This window comes from Pararge aegeria, chromosome 18 (genome assembly GCF_905163445.1).
Source record: "Pararge aegeria chromosome 18, ilParAegt1.1, whole genome shotgun sequence".
Taxonomy (NCBI): domain Eukaryota; kingdom Metazoa; phylum Arthropoda; class Insecta; order Lepidoptera; family Nymphalidae; genus Pararge; species Pararge aegeria.
The window spans coordinates 6,187,298-6,207,137 of record NC_053197.1 but is presented as its reverse complement, the minus strand read 5'-3'; the positions used below and the strand labels follow the sequence as shown (position 1 = coordinate 6,207,137).

Below are 19,840 nucleotides of genomic sequence, written 5' to 3'. Positions count from 1 at the left end.
CCACGGCACCAGTCGTCAAAAATTCTCTTTATATAGTATATAGCAACCGCCGTTTGACCGCTTAGATCTTTTAAACTACCATATAAAAAGGGAAGCCAAATCCTTACCAAATGGTTTGTTTATTTTATTTATAAAATAAATAAATAAATCACCGCTAGATAATAATAAAATCACATGATATTTTGCAAAAGTTTTAAAGTAAACTATGACTTATTTACCGTCTAGAAAATAAAATTATGTACTTTTATTAAATGGTTTACTGTAAAAGGTAAAAACGGCAATAGGTAATACCTTTGGCTATCGAAATCAAGGCTTAAGTGCTCTCGTAATTGAGAAAGACGTTCTTTTCTAACTTAATCAAGCAAGAGACGATAGGATGGCAATAAATATACTACCTTAAGGTTTCATGTGATATTTATGACAGAGATTTATTATAAATTTATATACAGAGATTATTCTCATGTAACAGTTTTTTTAAGATTACCGTTCAGATATTTTAACAATATCATTTTTCATTAAGCACTATAAGACAACTTAAAATAGAGACGGATGTAAAATAGCTGGATGTACTTGTTACAAGCACAGAAATAAGAACATACAGAAACCGTGTACACGACTGCATTAAGCATCTAAAACCACTCCACTTTAGTAGTGTTCCTCGAACAAACAGTTCGTCACTTCGTACCATTTAGCAGTTGATAGTAATAGTTTTAGCTCGTTTATGTTCTAAACGTTTACAATAAAATGGGAAAATTGACAAAAGTTTGTGAGCTAGCAACATTCCGCGGGTGTAAAATGATACGTGCGCTGGGCTTTCTCACTGTTTTTGGACACAATGCACTGCATACAATAATTGCTTAATGAATAATACTAGTACTACTAATCTAATACACACATGGATGAAGTATCTTTATTTTCAGTAAATATCATTTCTAATCAAAATCAAATCTAGGTATTATAATATATATAATGTACATATTAAACATAAAAATACCCCCGAATTTACATATAGTAAATTATTTTACTAGCCCCTTACATTTGATACTCATATAGAGGGAGTTGTGTAAAATTACGTAATCCGCCATTTTGTGATGGCGGCCATCTTGGACAGATTTACATCAAATACCTGTATTTGAGAACACTCCCGACCAATGCGCCTTTCAAACAAAAAAAAATAAATAATAATAATTGGTTCATCCTTTCGGGAGCTGTCAAAGTGCCAAAGCCACGTCAAACCTTTAAAACCCCGCCAGATCCACAATGAAAATACGAATTGAGTTCGCGACGCTTCCCAGTGGAATGTTTAGCAGACATTTGGGGATCGATTACTAAGAGCGATTTACGCCTATCGTATTTTGGTCATCTTAAAATGCTTTCTATGATATTGAGCGATTGCTTATGGACGCTTTCTTAAAAAGCGTGTATTTGAAGCAACTTTTTGGCGGAAGCTATGGCAGCAGTAGTTTTCCTATTAATCAATGTATATACTTTTTTATAAATGATATTAGGTTTTCGGTGTTACTACAGTAGCCTAGTTGGTACAAAACTGTATGGGTACTGCTTTATAGTTTAAAATCAGGCTTACTCCATGTCACGAAGAGAGAAGAGAGAAGAGAGAGAACACCCCCTTTTAACATGGTAGTAATAGTAATAAGTTTTTATATTTGTTAGCTTAAAAGTAAAACTATGATGGTTCAAAACGCGCCCTGTTATGCTTGTCACTGCGTATTTTTAAGACAACTTTGGCAGATATGTTTAAGGAAAAAGTTGTGGAACAAGATTTTCATTACGACTGTGAATACTGCAAAATCATGATATGAGCAGGACTCTTTTTCCTAATGGCTTTTTTAATTTTATACACAGCTAGCTGTTGCTTGCGACTTCATCCACCTTAACGCGGGTTCTTAAAAATCCCGCTGGAATCCTTTGTTTTTCCGAATAAAATTTACCCTATGGCCGTCTCTAAGATCCAATCTATTTCTACGTTTTAAAATACTTATATAGCTATCAAAAAATAGTAGGTGTTAGAAGTGTAAAAATTTAGGGGTTAAATATTTTTTTGGCATAAAAAAGTAAAAGTAAAAAAAGATGCCAAAAAAAATTTTGAGCTCGACCATCCTTACCACTTAGGCGTCTGAAATATAGTTAAATTCCTATTTCTGAGACCTACTAATAAAAATAGACACAACATTTCATGACAATCGGGCCGTTTCGGATGAGGGTTGTTACAAACACTGATACTATGAAAATTTTAGTAATAGTCATTATCCGCAGCCTTTTAATGTAGTGGGACGTTAACAGGCTGCGGATAGTGCTGGATACAGGCCTTTTCATAGAAAAGACGGTTTTAGGAATCCATACCTACATATAAACTTATAATAAAACTGTAACTGGAAGATTTCTGTACATTTAATATATTTTGGAATTTCAACCGGGGAAGCTTTATGATCGAGTCCAAAACAGATTTTTATTTAATGGTTGTCTTTCTGTCTGTCTGTCTATCCGGGCACACGTGAAAACTACCGAACTGATTTGAATGAAATTTGGCATAGTGGTAGCTGACATCCCGGGTATACTATACTATCCCGGGTACTATATAGGATACTTTTTGTCCCGATAAACAGTAAGTTTCCTTCGGGAAATGCGATGAAAATTTTTATCAATTTTACTTCATATCTCCGGTAAATATGCACCGATTTTAATAATTCTTTTTTTGTTTGAAAGTGTATACTATCAAACATGAATTATCTAATTTTAATGGAGTTCTGATAAATATTGTCGGAGATAAAAGACTTATTCTTTACAAATAACAGCAACTCGCAAGGCATATGGGACAATGATCGAATGCATGCGTACCATCCTACTAATATTATTAATGCGAATGAAATAAAATAATATAAATATTAAGTTTGTATATATAGCTGTAAATTTAATTTTTATTGCTTAGAAGTTGCGACGGGTATAGAATAACACGTACGGCGACTACGGGCCGCGAATAACATAGTTTGGAAATTAAACTGGACCTACCAGGTAGTGCTGCAATTAGTTTCTAGGTTTTTTTAAGATATTAAAACGATTTGGTGCAACGATGTTGCGCGTGTCAGCTAGTATTAGAATAAAACAGTTTAATAAGAAGGCAAACACACTCATAGCACCTTATCAAGGTAAAAACTGGCGGATTCAGCTAACACCAGACACCAATTCGAGAGAAACGCTGACAGCGACACCCTCAATTCCATGTTTAATAACACCAAGCGACCTGCAAACGATAAAGTGCTCTAATAAATCAGCTCAGTGCTTCCCCCACAGATTTTCACGTAATAACAAGTCGGCTCCGGGTAAAACTCCGCAATTTATGTGTCCCGGATAATCGATGCGTGACACTCTATTATATCAAGAGTGCTATCGAGAGCTCATGTGTTTCCAATTTTAGCTGAGTTTGTGTTTGGACTAGTTTACGTGAGAGCATTCTTGTATTTACTTACCTGTTGTACAATTAACATTGAGAATCATTTGCTATAATCCGCGAAAGCCAGGCAATCTACACGGTGCAATTTATATTTCATTCGATCTTTATACAAACATCACAAGTCTTCCGAAATTTATTTTCTACGCACCTTTCGCAGTGTCCTCGGCCAATTTTAACTTAAAGGTATGATTACCATGAAATCATCTTTTGTTTTAGCCTATTAAGGTTTTATTGCTGGTCAAAATCCTTTTATCTCATATTAATGAGTGATATAAAGCTCTCACGCAGTCGGGTTTGTAGGCTTACATAACTAACTGCCACTATGTGTAAAGATAAGATGAATAAATATACTTTTATTGCACTCCACAAAAAAGTATATATAAACAGAAAGCATAACAAAGTAGCGTATACATTTTGGCGGCTTTATCGCTTCATATCGATTTTTTCCAGGCAACCAATGATGAACAGAAACAAAAACAGGACACAGGCAGGTGGTGGATATATATACCCGTAGAAAAATATTTAATTACTTAAATAAATATATGTTATGTACACAACGTATAAATGAAAAATAATAAACCGAAATAATATTCAACAGGCTTTAGAGGAACATTACGTTTTGCCTCTGAAACTTATCTGTGAAACCGAACCAAAAAGTTTTTGAGTAAATTATTGTATAATTTTACTGAAAGAAATCAGTTTACATGCAGAATTAAAATCATGTGACTCCTGTCTCTTTATTGAGTACGCGTCGCGTAGCGTAGGTACTTTGCGCGTGTCGGTCTTTTATCTTCAATAGGGTTGCCATAAGTAAACACTAAGAATTCGTTTTTCGTTCGTTTTGGGAGAGGCCTTTGCTTTACGCTATTAATGGTTGATGTAGATTCTGAAGTAAATAGCTTTGTGCTTTGTTTTAGAAAAGAGCTTTCCAAAGCTACACGCTTCAATAAAGTTAAAAAAATGTTACCTGTTCCATGAAAGTATGACAAACGAGATTTTTTTATTTATCTTTGTGAGGTGGTTAGCATTTTGTTAAATTTGTTGATTAAAATCAGCTTTGTAGTTTTAGCATGATATATGAATAAGCAGATAGACAAGCATTAAAAGTACGGCTTCACTTATAAAAAAAAAAGAAATATAATATACCTACTAATTAATGTATTGATTTCTGCAATATTGCTCTATAACAGAGTATCTTTAAAACCGATTACTCACTTTTAACGTAGAAAATTAAGCGCTGCATTTTGAAGTAGATACCTACCGGGTTTTAATCTGCACTTAAACTTTGCACAGCTTCCAATGAAGGCACTTCACTAATATAGGTTTCTTCTTCGAGAAGTATATGTGAAAATTATCTGTATTAAAATTCTATTTTTAACAACTAGTTCCTAAAATGTCATCATTTTCTTACTTAGTGACGGACATTTACTGCTGGATATGGACAAGACGATATGCCTTTCCCATTTCAAGGTGGTCCCAATAAATTTGGCAATACCATCTGTTACATAAAAAAATATCCAAAAAAATGTAAGAGATAAAATCGATGTAACATCTACGGGTTTCTCGAAATCGATTAAAAAGGTCAAAAATCTCTTGATCCCAATTCATAATAAATTAAACCACAACTGTGACTCTACCTACATGACACTGGTCTGAGGTTTGATATTGAATTTCGGCTAAGATTTGCAGATGTCTGTCAAGCTTCACAATGGCTTTTAGCGCGTTGACCTCTGTCTGATCTGTGATAGATGAGAAATTCTGGCGCTGTCAGATTAACCATCGGGTGAATGACAAATTGAGCGTGACTGTGTATTTTCTTAAGTATTTTATTGTTTTTTTTCAAATCTTATGGATTGCTTTTGCTTCTAGGATTCGTTAGTCTCACAAGGAACCCTTATTTTTTTTTATTTTACTACAAGTTAGCCCTCGACTGCCTTCTTACCTGATAGGTGATGATCCCGTCTAAGACGGTTGCGAGCTTACCTGGTAGGGGAATAGAAGTTGTAAGCCATACCCCCATTTAGTTTATCCGCGACATCGTACCGATACGTTCAATGCTTGGCACCAAGTATCACCAGATAACAGTTTTTGTTTTTTATTGCCACGTCCTTTTCCATATTGAGTGAAAGTTTTTCTCATTTTTATTGGCTTGGCCGTCCGTCTATTTCTCTGTAAGTTACTGCCATTTTTTTTAAAAACGAATATAGATGTTTCTTTTAAAATGTCCTAATTTCACATTTGCTTTAATACTGATATTATTTTGGGTAATTTTTTGGTTTTGTTTAGCATGTGTAACTGCGGATAATGGTCCCAGGTTTTATTCTCAGGTCGGGCCAAAGTTGTTGTAAGTGTCCGAGTTAGGAAGTTGGCGTTTTTAACCTCAAGTAGAACGTCAAGCTTTCGGTCTTACTTATTATCATAACGTATAATCGTTAATGCCCACCAACTCGCATTGAAACAGCTTTGCAGGTCTTATCAAGCAAGTCAGAAAGCCCAGAAGTGAAGCACTAAAGGTACTTTAAGGACCTATTTTATGGAGAATTTTATAAAGCGACCTCCAAAATTACCGAATTCCTCGGTTTAATAATGCAAAATATTAAACTAGGCGTAAATTTATAAACCGAAATAGGTACCTATTAAAGGGAAAATTCATAAAGCTAAGAACCTGGAAATTTATATAGCGGAATAATTGAGTTTACACTTAAATCCGACCTCTTCGTTGGGTCATTTTATACACCAAAATAATTCAGTATTGTGAAATTAATGTAGTAAGCCCGTGAATCGTTCAAAATAAATGTTTTACTGAAATCAAAAGCAAATGTTGCTTCTTAAATGTTATTTTAAACAAAAAAAAACCTTTGCCTTATTACTACTACCGGATCTATGAAGTGATTTTGGATTTCCTTTTAGATAGATAGATACCCGTTAAAGTTGTCCAGTGGACTAGCCTAGCCCAGTTCTTATGGATGAGAAAAAATTCAATAGTTCAATTCAATTCTGATGGCCGATTGGCGCAGTGGGCCCAGCTTTCTGGGTTCAATTCCCACAACAGGAAAATGTTCGTGTGCTAAACATGAATGTTTTTCAGTGTCTGGGTGTTTATCGATATGTTTTAAGCATTTATGTATATTATTCATAAAAATATTCATCAGTCATCGTAGTGCGCATAACACAAGCTAAGCTTACTTATTATATTAGTGTGTATTGTCGTAGTATAATTATTTATTTATTTATAATCATTTAAATGGTAAACGAACAAAACCAGATGAAATACACATCTTAGAACTTGTAATTATTAATGGACTAATAAAATCTCAGGCTACTTGCCTTAGGTTTTATTAGTTGTAGTTCTTTTCATTTACCTCGCGATGTCTCTAGTAGTAGTCTGATTATTTGCTTAAGCAAAATAACATAAACTTTAGTTGCAAGTTGCACCTAACTTGTTGGTTGACTTTAATCGAGAGTTATATAAGCCGCCCGGAGGGTTAAACAAAACCAAAACTTCCAAAACTATTATATACATTTTTTCGGATGTCCAATGCCTATGTTAGTTTCCGCTAGCGGTTTAGGTTCTTTGTTCGTCGACGAGTACGTCCGATGCGTAATCAGCACGTGTAGTTCATAACTTCACCATTTATTCATGGATACTATGAAAGGGTCTATGAATAGATCCGAAAAAATCTATACGTACTGAAAAATCTCATATGACTGTGCCCGTTATATAAGCCGCAGCGGAGGGTTAAACATATTTAATACATCGAGGTTACTATACTATTGATGAATTTCTTAATGATAAGGTTGCCTGGAAAAAAACCGGTAGTAGAGTCACTACAAACAGACATACTTGACGTTTCAAAAGTGCTTATATTAGGCCTACATTAAATAAATGAATTTTGAATATTGAATTTTGGAATTTTGTGACGTCTATCCCATGATAATTAGGGAGCCCATAGCTGTTCTTCTCTTGGGCCCACCTATCAAAAAAAAAAAGTTTTATTCATGTAGACCTTATCGCAGGCACTTATGAAGCGTTCATACATTTAACATGTTACCCTAAAACTAAAGTGAGGAGAGTCCAGGAGTCCAAACACACCCTGGGCTAAGAAGAGCCCACAACAAACTTAGCCAGGTTTTTTTTTATTATCACAATCTCACAGTCTAGTTAATGTTGAGCTATGAAGTTAGAGCAATTCATACCCAAGCTTTTTAATTTCATGTAATCCTTAATGCATTCTATATTCAACCGATACAAAAACATTTCTAATTTTTACAACAAGCTTGAGATACCCTTATCTCGCTCTCAGCGCTATAACGAGTCATTTACTGTCAAAGCTGTAGCAATGTGGAACTTGCTTCCCAGGGAAATTCGTCATTCTGAATCTATTTACCTGTTTAAACATCGTCAAAAAAAAATAATACTTATCTATGTAATTGAGTATTATGTAACTTTATAATAGCATAAATATATATCATAAATATCTATTCTAGTATACATAAATTTATGTCGATATTTTTGTAGTTATTATGTAAATGTAGTATGTATGTTTATGTAAGTTTATTTTATTTTTTGTAGTATACTTTATGCACCATCCACTTTCCACCTTTTTAGCGATTTCGCACGCTCAGGTTGCCTTTAATGGAACACTTTTAGTGATAAGGTCGCCTTTGCACCCTAGCACTAAGTAGTACTATTACTGTTTTCCTTGTTTTTCCTATTGTGTTGTGTTGTAAAAAAAGTTTTCTATTATATTCTAATTTCCCTTGGCTACTGATTATCTGAGAAATGTAATTTTAGGTACCATGGGATGCAAATTGCACCCAAATTGCTCGTTATTGAATTACATCGAGCGATATCCTCTTGCGCCGATCAATTAAAGTATATTTGGCAGTCTCTATTAATGCGATGCAAATGCCGCTCCTCACGCCGTAGAAATAAATTCCAACCATTATCTTGATGCCTGGTATTCTTCTACTATTCGCAACATCAAATCATTTCTACCGGGAACTTGCAAATTGTGGAACAATCTACCATCTAATGTGTTCCATTCAAAATACAATCTAGGGTTATTCAAGGGATAAATAAACTCCTTAAAGCCGGTAACGCATCGGTGGCTCATCTGGTGCTGCAGATGTTCATGGGCGGCGGTGATCACTTAATATCAGGTGACCCACTTGCTCGTTTGCCCGCTATTAATATTTCAACAACATAGGTATATTTTTTATTTCCCTCGGATACTGATTCTCTGTAGCACTGAACTCTATTATCAATGGACAGACTGTTGTCACTTTGTTATTGTCTTCAATTGTTTGACATAATTTTGGCTTTATACATTGCGAAACTGCAATATCATAAATATGCAAGAAATGTGAAATATTAAAACATTTATAATATCAGTTCCAGAGACACTTGTATTTCATATTTGGCTCATTAAATGGGGACAGAATTTAATCTGTTGTCATTTTTAAAATGCAAGCAAGTCAACATCCAGCAAGTTGAGTTGGAGATGAGATGAGCGACGGCAACGATTGCGCAAGTGTGCCAAGCAAACGCTCGGCGGTACTACCATAGAAGCCGAAAAGCCGTGCTTGCTTTACAATGAATATAATATAAATATATAATCAATATAATATAAATTCGCAAACTTAGGTGTGTTCAAACATTAATAGGCGAACAAAAGGTAAACTATTTATGAAATTTTGAAAAAATAACTGCTATATTATTTATTGGTTGAGCTTTTTTTTAATTTTGGCAAACAGCGCATAGAAACTCCTTAATCCAACCAATTATCAATCGTAATTTCCAATCATAATTCGCGTGTTGATCTTAATCGTAGTGTTCATCAAAGATTAGTTGATATTGCTTGTCATTTAGGTCAAAAGAATAATAACTTTAAAGGTCAGGTACGAGCTGAATTAGTCCTTGCTCAAATTCAAGACTCTTAGAACGCCACTGAACGCTCCCAGTGAGGAGGTTTATTTTATAGTAATAATTGACGGAACGAGCAGATGTCCCATCTGATGGTAAGTGGAAAACAATAGCATATAACAGAGCAGTAGTGCGCAGGGAATGCAAAGAACACGTCCTACAAAATACCACCTTGTGTCGATTGTAGCCGTTAACTGTTAATCCTCATGTGTCTTTTATAACGCCGGAACCCATGCCTTTCTAACCGGAACACATCATTGCAACAATGCTGCTTAGCGGCAGAAATAACTAGTACTTCCCTTAGCTACCCGTCCCTATATGAGTCTCCCCACTGTCTGAGGGGGGGTCAAGCTGTCCTGATGCCCTCCTCCTTAGCGTAGTAGCCCTGGCAATCAGTTGGGGTTGTTGGAAGACGTCTGGGAAGTATACAACGGGTTCCCCGGACGTCCAATAAAGCCAACGAGAGGGACATGCCGTGGTGGTTTTTAGTTCGGGTAAACGAGTCCCACATAACCTCTGTCCTGCCCAAAAGGACAGAGGTAGCAATAAAGCTTTTCCAATACGACAAAAAAAAAAATAGGCGGGCCCTGTTACCAAAGAGTTCTCCTACCACTAAAAGCGTCCACTAAAGAATCAACCTCCAAGTTATGACAGGCTCTCATTTGTATCTATTTATAACCTAGGAAGCATAAGAAAAACGGAATTTCCTTGAACACGAAATTTTATGATGACATAAACCTATTTTAATATTCTTTTATTATATCAGACTACCACATCCGTAAATAAAGACAAAAGAACACTGCTTTATAAAATCAACGGTGTTAACGTGTTCCTTCCCGTTTTATATCGAAAATCCAGTGCCGTATTTCAAACAGTTTTTTGGCGGAGCATCATTAAGCCGGGTATAGATTATGCAATGTACCTTACATGCCATGGAAAATCGTCGCCTTTATCAAAGCAACACTTCGCAGGCCATGCAAGAAACATATTCAGCAAAATGCCGCCCTGTGTACTTCAACGTGAGGCATAGATTTTGTACGCCTTTTGTATCCTGCTTCATTCTTCATGTGTTTTTTCTTTTTTTTTTTGTCTCGTTTTTCTGAGTGGTGTACAAATAAAGAGTATAAATAAATAAAAAAGATGTTAAGCCTCATGTGGCTGCAATTACACCGGCGACCACTCTTTAGACCGAAACACACCATTGCAAAAGGCTGCTTAGCGACAGAAACAAGCTAGTACTTTCCCAGACGAGCTCTGGCCAAAAAAGCCTCTACTATTACATTAAATTAAATTGTGATAAAAGAGTGCAACTATTTTTCTTAGATATTCGGATCGAATTACATGTGGTGGCAAATAATGTGTACTCGGCTTTATAGGATGTTAGAGAAATACAATTTCAATATCTGTTCTAAAATTTACATTTATCTTTGGAAATCTGAAAACTCATTTACTGCAATTGAGGGAAAGGTTGTGAAGTTCTGAAATACACTTGTGAGAAAGCTGGAATAACGGAAACGTTAATTTTTAACGCCTCGTTAAAATAAAATTTAGATTACTACTGCCATGACATACGAAATAGAAAGTTTGTCATTATTTTTTGTAAATACATATGGCGACGTGTAATGTGTTATATGTGTAACGAGGACGTAATCATGTATATAATTCATAAGTATTTTATTCTAAGGAATAATAACGGTGAGAGGGCAGTCAAGTCCTCTGTGATACTATTACGATATACTGCGATCACCGATCCGTCTGCCCAGCGTCTGGTAATTATGGGCGAACCCTCCCTTTGGGAGAAACCATTAGGATTGAAAAATGATTTCAATTCTTTGTGTTGTTTCGTAATAATTAATTAAATATTTTATCGTCACTTCGTTGTTAATAAGAATGACTTACAACATTTTTATGCATGCTGTGATAACCTGTAAATAATTGACTATTTACTACGCGACTCTTACTACTTGAAAATTAGATTAAGAATGGATTAACTGTTCGTTTTACATTGAAAATACGACAAAACACATATTACCATCTAGCTCGAAAGTAAGCTTAACTTGTGTTATTGGTATAACTGATGAATATACTAGGATATGTGATGAATAATTTATATAGATAAACACCCAGACTCTGAAAAACGTTCATGTTTTATCACATAAACATTTTCCAGTTGTGGAAATCGAACCCATAGCCTTGGACTGAGAAACCAGGGTCACTGCCCACTCGGCCGTCAGAGATAAGTGTAGTAATGTAAAAGTTACAGATTCTATGAAAAAGTGAAATAGCTCATATTACATTTAGACGTATTTCGGTCAACTCATTCCTGATATTCGGTAAATGGGTTATATCCGAATTTTATGATTAGTAATAAATTGAATTAGGATGCTGAAATTTGTGTCGGTTTTCAATTCGGAAACGGTCGTGATGCATCGCTACAAGTTTCGATATTATGTAAACAAATCAACAAAAAAGGAAAATGTATCTACCCACTTTTTTTTTATCACCAATTCTTCTATATACATGTTAGCCCTCGACTGCAATATCACCTGGTTGTACATAATGATGCAGTGAGATCCAACTTCCAAGATGGTTGCGGGCTAACTTAGGGGTAAAGCAGTAATTTAAAATAATAAATAAATATACTACGACAATACACACATCGCCATCTAGTCCCAAGTAAGCATGGCTTGTGTTATTGGTACTAAGATGAGTGATGAATATTTTTATGAATAGTTATAAAATACAGATAAACACCCAGACACTGAAATATTCATGATCATCACACAAAGATTTTCCAGTGATGGGAATCGAACCCACGGCCTTGGACTCAGAAAGCAGGGTCGCTGACCAATCGGCCGTCAATATTAAACGTGCATGGCATTGTAACGGATCGCTAAATGACTTGGTGCGCCTTTGTCGGTAACTAGCAACCGCTGAAGACCAGACCAGACCAGAGAAAGTTCGAGTTTTTCAAAATTCCAAGTATCCTCTGTAGGGGATTGAACCCAGGACCCAGGATCAGAGCGCTGACTAATGCGCTTAAAAATGTTTTCAGTGGTTGCCTATGAAGAGTATTCTCAGACCTAATCACATATTACAAATTAACTTTCAGTCATTATGTAAAACGACTAAACATAAATATTCTTAAGAAACGAAAAGAGCTTCACTGTCCCTTAATTGCATTAAAACATACGCGTAAAGCTTTTGTTTCTTGCAAACAGACTTATTATGCACAAGGGCATAAAACACTTTAAGTAGCTTAAACATAGCACAAACAAGAAATTCAAGAATATGAGAACTTTTTCTCCTCTTAATAGCATTTTCTTTATAACAATCCCAATTCTCATTTTTTATTATATTTTATAATCATTACCGGGGCCGGAGGCTTAACGTGCTCTCCGAGGCACGGACCGTGGACTCCGCCAACTTTTCTGTTCGGGGCCTCCGGGCTGGTACTGAGTTTTTTAACAGAAAAATTCAGTACCTAATATTTCTTGGCTTGACTTTTCAATCGGACCTAGAAAGTTCAGCATGCCAACCAACGATCTTTTTCACCTTTAGGTCGATATCTTACAGTTGACTAAGATTTAGTTAGCACCGATTGAAACAACCTCAATGAGTAAGACAATTTCACCACATTTACTCATTCGAATGTTATTCAAATATTGACTTGGAATCCCAAAATAGAAATACAGACCAGGTCGTGTTAGCGAATAGTACTTACCTGGTTAAGCCAATGTCCGACCTATTTACATACAATATATTTAGCGCGTAACATTTACAAAAAACTAATTCTAATTAAAATCTGGTAAATAGGTTGGTTTAAAAATAAAAACTACAGATGCCAGACTTTTAATAATATTTGCTTAATGTTTCTCTATTTTTCGTGCATTCATTCAATGAAATTCATTTAACTCTATCTGACATAACGACTAAGACTTTATCCACTTTAACGACAGTTTTTTCTATTAGGAGACTCTAAAATAAATAAATATACTACGAAGATACACACATCTAGCCCCAAAGTAAGCGTAGCTTGTGTTATGTGTACTGAGATAGCTGATGAATATTTTTTTATGAATATAATACACATAAATACTTATAATATAAAGATAAACACTCAGACACTGAAAAACATTCATGTTCATCACACAAACATTTTCCAGTTGTGGGAATCGAAACCACGACCTTGGACTCAGAAAGCAGGGTCGCTGCCCACTGCGCCACTCGGCCGTCATAAAATAGAAATAGGTTCCATTTTCGCAGGTACGGATTATTTTTGTACCCTAAAAGGGTTTATTCCAGGCTGTCCATTGTCACTGAACAGAATCTACTGCTGAGGGATTACTATTGATATTAAGGGAAATATTCTGTTTTTTTTTTCTTATTAAATATTTGCCTCGTGTTAATTTAAATGATATTTCTAGTCTTTCGAAGTCTTAAAGTTGTCCTTACAAATAAACGAAGCATGATGTCGGAATAGTTTTGTAGTGTTTTATCAAATTTCAACTGACAGCTATAAGATATATTTCGGAGTGTACTCGAGAACTAAAACAATATAAACTTTGGGTATAAACTTTGGGTACCAGCAAAAAGGTTGGCTGTCTTCTCAAACAATTCATTTTGTATGGCTATTACTTTGTACAGTTAACTTCCGGACTGTCACAAAAATCTACTACTAGTAAAATTGAAGCGAGCAATTTTTGATACTCTCAACAAAAAAACTATTATAGTGTAAAAGAATGAATACCTTAGTGACAGCAATATACCTACTTAGTTAACTTTTATAACTGTATAACAACATTTGTAATTGTATTATTTGCCTAATTAATTTAAAATGACATTATTACTTATTTCTGATTATTGTATTTTTATTCTTTTGATTGTAATGTAATTTATATATATATTTTTTTATTTTTATAAACATTTGCACACTGTCTGTGACAGTCGATTGTGAAGGGTCTGTTTCATGAAATGTGTTCCCTTCCAGCTTCCATTTTCCCCAGTACCTATAATATGAGTATCAATAGTGAATAGGCATCTACTAGGCATCGCGCTCCACCTTAGACTGCATCATCACTTACCATCAGGTGTATTTGCAGTCAAGCGCTCGTCTATAAACATAAAAAAGAGAAAAAAAGGTTTTCAAATGTCGGATCGTTAAAAACACACTGCAAAATCCTACTATTTCTGCACTGCTAATCTGGTGAAGCTAAACATGTGACGGGTTAATCCTCACGAAGCTGTGTCTATACTTATACTAATTAAATTCGTATTGTACTGACCCGCTCCTTATTTCTTCCTTACACGCAGCAATGTCACAACTTAGACTATATCATCATTAACCTTTAATTAAAATGGCACAGCTGGGCAAACATATATTATAAAATAGGAGTGAGGTAATAGAGTTAAGACTCTATCACGACGTTTGCTCTAATCCATATTAGCGTACTTACTCGTAAATAGCGAACTCTTGCTCTTAAGCAACGGTTATGAGCTGGTGTTAGTGATACTGAGTAATACTAACGGCTTAAAGTTCTCCGGAGAAAAAAGTCGGAGAAGATAAATGGCAAATTTAGATCTTAAAAAGTTGAATGACTCCTACTACATTTTACGCTGTAACAAGGCTATGCCAACTTCTTTTCTTGTCCCATTCCGGAACGCTTTATTTCAGTTAACTTAATTTGACGTTTTACAGTTGCTTAAAAACACGATGGAAACTTTTACGTAAAAGAAAATCCAACTAAGGACATACCGCACGATTCTAATCAGTGGTTAACAATTTTAAGCTTAAATACCTGATTGGATTTCCGGCTGGCATTACTAAGAAAGTCTATAATTCTGTAGGAATTACGTTTATTTTTCTCGGATAAGAAGTAGCTTTTATTACTCTCCGTCTTTTCAACTAACTCTATGCTAAATATCAAGTTGATTTTTTGTTTAGTTAGGGTGTAAAGGAAGGACAACCAAACAAAAAAAACACAATTTCACTTTTATAATATTAGTAAGATAGTCATGGTCACGCTACACAACTAAATGCTCCAGTCAATCACCTTCGGCAGATAATGAATCTTTATTATAAAATCTAAATAACGAGGATATCCGAAGAAGAAACACATTTACAGAGCTTGCTCTTGAAATACTGTTACGAAAGCACAAAGGAAAAAAGAAATACTATTACTTCAGGTTCAAATCATAATAGTACAGTAATAAAATACAATTTATGTCACTCTCTAAAAATGTATCTAACTAGAGGGAAAATAATGTTTAGAATAGGTTTAGTAGCTTTTGAGTTTATCTTTTACATACAACGATACCAAAAATCTAATATTTTCACCGTTTGATATTAGTTCACCTCTAATTTTTCTATGTTATGTGTGTTTGAGCAATTAAAATATCAGTTGCTTTAAAGGTGAAGTTAAACGTCTTGAAGAATCTTGCAAGCCTGAGAGTTCTGCATCATGTTCTAAAAGGCGTGTGGAGCCCACCAATCCTTACTTGGCCAGTGTCGTGCAATACGGTCTAAACCCTTCTCTTAGTGGGAGGCGACCCGTGCCCTGTACTGGGGGGTAATAGGTTTTCAAGATGATGATATTTGTACAGAAGACAGGTGGGTGGTTTGAGACATCAATACCTTCCCAGGATTCCTCAGCATAGAGTTAGTAGGTACAAAGGTGCCTTATAATAAATCGTATTTATATGCAAAGATACTTTATAAACCACGGGTCCTTTGTTATGAAGAAATCATGTGGGCTTTTAATATTCTACAAGTATTTTATAGCTCATGTTCGCATAAATTCGCTATAAATCACATTTTCGTATTTTTTACTCTTTTTATGTATGTGCAATACCTACACGTTTTATGAAATCAATTTAGAGTTTTTCAAACGTATTAAAGCTGCATTCAGCAATTGGAAAAACAGTCTAGCGTATTATGGTCTTTTCACAAAATAAATTACCAAAAATAAAATCTTAGGTTTGGAAATCAAACCTCCAACTTATATAACTAACAAACGTATTGACTCGTTTTTCTACATTTGCAACAATTTGATAAAAAACAACATTTTTATTTTATACTTAGGCACTTACCAAGCGATCTATAGGTTTTTTCTCCGGATACCAGATCTTCTGGTTTATCTGTAAAGAAAAGAAAGGGTTTGTTAAAAAAGTTACAAAAGACAAATATTTTAATGAACTTAAATTAACATTATTAATTGTATTTTTTTCTATTTCATGGGTTCTGCACTGTCGGACGGTTTATTATAAAAGTGAGCTTTCCAGGAAAAATAAAGAAAACCCTTCCGACAAATTATATAGCATTCCGCTACACTGCTGTGTTTTTACCGATTATCCGATATAATTGTCAAATAAACAGCCCTTCGAACACGCATAGCGCGGTGTTATGTGTTCTCTGTACTCCTATATGGCGTAGAAGCTTGGACTCTAACAGAGACCAAGTCCAGGAAACTCGAAGCGTTCGAGATGTGGGTGTACAGACGTATGTTAAAAATATCTTGGACAGATCGTGTACGGAATAGCACTGTATTGCTATTATTGTATTGCAGAGAATGGGTAAGGTTTCAGAGGTACTCTTAAAAATTAAAAAAAGAAAGTTAGAATATTTTGGTCATGTGATGCGGAACACCAAAAAGTATGAACTTTTTCAGCTTATCGTACAAGGTAAAGTGGCAGGCAGAAGAAGGCCTGGCCGAAGAAGAATATGGCTCAAAAATCTACGACAATGGTTTGGAAAGAGCACCAAATCATTATTTAGAGCAGCGGTGTCCAAGGTAGAGATAGCCCTAAAGATTGCCAACCTTCGTAAGGAGACGGCACCCTAAGAAGAAAGAAGAAGACCTCTAACAGCTTAGTTTGGTGCCAGCTGAGACCAAATCATCACTAACCATCCGGTGATACCCACCTCTTCTGATCTTGGGGTACTGATACACAGGATATCCTTGTTTGTAGGTCCAGGGTAATAAAAAAAAAAATTGTACTATTAATCAATTAAGGCTTTTATTATTATTGTTATCATGCGAGCGTAGCTCTCCGCATCGCCCGCTAAAGCACTAATATGCCTAACTCTTAGTAGTACTAGAGCATTTTGTGACAGAGCTCGTCCGGGGAAGTACTATCGCCAAGATTATTTCTGCCGCTAAGCAGCATTGTTGCAATGCTGTGTCTGTTGCCGGCGTAATTACAGGCACTTGAGGCTAAACACGCCTCAAACTGATGGAATCAGGGCGGTATGTTATAGGATGTGCTACTTGCATGCCAGTGTTGCTCTGTTCGTAGTGATGGTTTTCCACTTACGATCATGTGGACTATCTGCTGGTTCCGTCAATTTTAACTATAAAAATCAAAGGAGAACCTAATAATGTGATAATTTAACAAGAAAACTAGACAATTATATTGTTTGCTTGGAATTGCTTTCTCTGAAAAGTTCACGGTTTCCTTTTTATGACGGTGAAAATACGCAACGACATTTCGGTCTGAATCGATATTACATATTTTTATGGTTCCTTTTCAATTTTATGTTCGTATTATAATAAAAAGGTAACGTTAGAGCTGTCTCAAACTATTCCAATTTAATTTTTTACAAGAATATTATCGTATTTACGTTCTTACACGATTAATGCGACGTAGTTGGTAAGTTCACAAAAAAAAACAAGTAAAACATGAATAAAACTGACAACCTTTAAGTAGGGAGGTAAAAAATTGATATACTATTTGTCGCCGGCGTTGCTTGTCCGCGTTTGTTATGGTTTTTCCATAATCCCGTGGAAAGTTTGTTTGTTGTTTGAAATCTTTATTGCACACACACATTTTATACAAATTATACACATATACAGAAGAAACTTAGAATATAAAATAGAGCGTGCAAAGGTGGTCTTATCACTAAAGCGATTTAAAGTGGAAGTGGAAGTGTTTGTTTTTGTGGGATAAAAAGAGCCTCTACCTCTAAAATTACTCTACGTCTTTTCAACTTATTCTGGGGCAAAAAATAATCATTTCAGCTTTGTTATGTGGATATTATTAGAAAGACCAAGAGCACTGTTACAAAAATAATTACTTCAATCCATGCAAAGTAATAAGGCTACTATACGAATAAACGTTAAAACAAAGTTATAGGTCTATGTAAGTAACTATTTATAAGTAAAGTTAAGTTTGTCGGCCAGATCGTAATAGAGAAAAAAGCAATACACTGATGATTTATGGTAGAGGAAAAAAAACACGCGGGATAGTTTTTGGTCAATGGCGTGCATAGAGGGTATGCACCGGATATGCAGATGAAATACAATGAAGAAAATCTCGATTACAAGTTATAAATACTAAAGGTTAGGCTTTTTATAACACTTACAATGCCTATCCTTAAGTTTTTTATAACTCGTACTGGAGATTCTCTTCATTTTATATCATCTGCATACCCTGTGAATACCCTCTATGCACGCCACTGTTATTTTAGTGACTGCTTATGGAAGTGAAAACTAAATATATGTACTTAGAATACAACGTGTAAAGGAATTCCGAAGTACTGTTGAAGGATGCATAAGTATACTTAATAAAGAATCACATTGCAAACATTTTAAATCAAAAGAAGCATATTTATTTTCCATATAAACCAATTAAAAACATTCTCAGCGTGTACTTATTGACAACCCTATTAAAGATGAAGGAACAACACGCGCATAGAACCTACGCTACGCGACGCGTACCTAATAAAGTGACAGGAGTAAATTTTTTACTTTTACATGTGGTGTTAGGGCTGTCTCTGATTTCTTTTACTAAAACGATGGCAATAGTTTACTCAAAAACTATTGGCCTTTCGGTTTCACAGATAAGTCTCAGAGACAGTTCCAGTTCAGTTTCGGTTTTCGTATACACAGTATATAACTTATGACTTGAGTTTCTTGCTAATTTCAGTTGAGTTTAAGTTCACACAAAAAGTGCTTGATACACCTTAAGAAGTTTTCACTTCAAAAAACATAACTCTTGTAGAATTATTTTTAACAAATAATAACTCCGTAATGACCGACAAAAAGTATCTATAGTAACGCACTTTTTAAAACTTTTTTTGAGAGAACGCCCTACTGATTGGCGCCTCATAGCGCCATAATCCTAAACCTGTCCGTGGATGTGCTATTTAAGAAATGATTAGTGTCTGTCGTTTTCTGTCTTTGTATATGTTGACGTTAATTATTCTTATTCCGGAGCATTCACACGAGGGTCGCGTCGTCGCCCCGAGATCGACAGTCCAACACGTGTAGTGTTACAAATTACAAAGACTTTTTTTATTACACCCATATGTCTCGCATATGTCCTTTGAGAGCTTTTGATATCATTATAAATATTTTTATGGTTGGGTGATTATTATTAGAAAGGCGTGTTTACGATCTCAACGAAAACGAGAGTTTATTTTTGCTTGAGATATAATTTTACGGAGT

The 19,840-nt window shown here is 35.1% G+C and overlaps 1 protein-coding gene across 1 annotated transcript in view; it reads right to left on the bottom strand.

The window, feature by feature from the left end:
- Positions 1 to 19,840, bottom strand: part of LOC120631669 (G-protein coupled receptor moody) — a 152,173-nt gene that overhangs the window by 56,869 nt on the left and 75,464 nt on the right. The window contains exon 2 of the mRNA XM_039901338.1: positions 16,485 to 16,532. The gene's annotated coding sequence lies outside the window, so the exon portion shown is untranslated. The remainder of the gene's footprint in view (positions 1 to 16,484; positions 16,533 to 19,840) is intronic.